Here is a 1,430-nt window from a genome sequence, read left to right on the forward strand (position 1 = left end):
TACGATTCAAGAATAAATAAATTATTTCATACTATTTTTTTTTAAAAATCTTCAGTTATCAGAAATCAGAATTAACCGAAAATAACCAGTATTTTTTAGAACCTATTACATTTTTTTAGAAAACCGGTACCCTTAAATAATTTAACAACCGAAACCGGAACCAGAACCGAAAAACCCAATAGGTTCCAGTCTATTTTACGTTCACGCTTTTTTTAATGTTGTCTTATTATGTGATATTACCACTAGTTAAAAAAATATTGTGTTTTGTATCTATTATAATTTGTACGTAATAAAAATGTATAAGGAGAACATGGTTGCATGATAAGACAACAGAAACTTGTCAGGAGATAATCAATTTTATATTCTAAGCGGAGCGATAAATGTATTGGTTTTACAATGATGTGTGTTTTTTATTTATTTTTTATTTTTGTGTCTGTCATCACCTTTCAGGACAGTTAAAGTGCTTGGATTTTCTTCAACAGTATCTTTCCTGATAGGAAAGTGAATCTAATTGGTACTTTGGGAAGGTAAAAGTACTGTAAAGTTACTGTAAAAATAAAAATTTCACAGTAGTTTTCAAAAGCGACGTGAAAACAAAAGAAAAATTAAGGAAAAACGGCAATTATTACGCAAAATCTGTTTTCGAGAAAATCGAATTTGGTTTTTGGTGCAATTCTAAAACAAATGACCGTAGGTAGGTACATGAAATTTTGACGGAATGTTTATAATTTATAATAGCATTTTCTATACACCATGACATTTTCCAAACATTTTGACTTATTTTAAGCTGTTAACGGACATTTTCAGTTTCCATTTTTTTTAGTTTTTTTCTACAAATATCAATAAAATTTTATTTGTTGGTTAAAAAAGCTTTAAAAGTTAATAGAAGGATCCTATTATATTGTTTCAAAGCCAGATGAAAAAAAGTTTTATAATTTTTTTTTATAATCATTTAAAGTTCAAACATTGACAAAATACGTAGAAATGACGAAAATTTTCTAATTATTTTGAACTAGAAATTCATAAAAAATTTTCTTTTTAGATCTAAGATTTTAAAAGGTAATAGAAGATTTCTCATAAGATTGTCTACCTTTATCAATAAAAAAATGTCTACAAGAAAATCAAGTTAAATTTTTATGAGCGTTTGAAATTCATATTTTTACAACATTTAATATTCACTCGATTTCTCATGTAACGATTTTCTTATTTTGTTGTAATTAAAAAACAATTGTCTGAAGATACTTGAAAATTTCACTGAATGTTTATATTAGCATTTTCTATATTACACCATACAATTATAAAAATAATTTGACTCTTTTTGAGCTCTTTATAGACATTGTCAGTTTTCAATTTTTTTAGTTCTATTTTTTATAAATATCAATTAAGTTTATGTCAGTAAGTCGGTCCCCCAACATTGTCCGATCAACTCC

Source organism: Acyrthosiphon pisum, unplaced genomic scaffold, assembly GCF_005508785.2.
Source record: "Acyrthosiphon pisum isolate AL4f unplaced genomic scaffold, pea_aphid_22Mar2018_4r6ur Scaffold_20876;HRSCAF=22383, whole genome shotgun sequence".
Lineage (NCBI taxonomy): Eukaryota > Metazoa > Arthropoda > Insecta > Hemiptera > Aphididae > Acyrthosiphon > Acyrthosiphon pisum.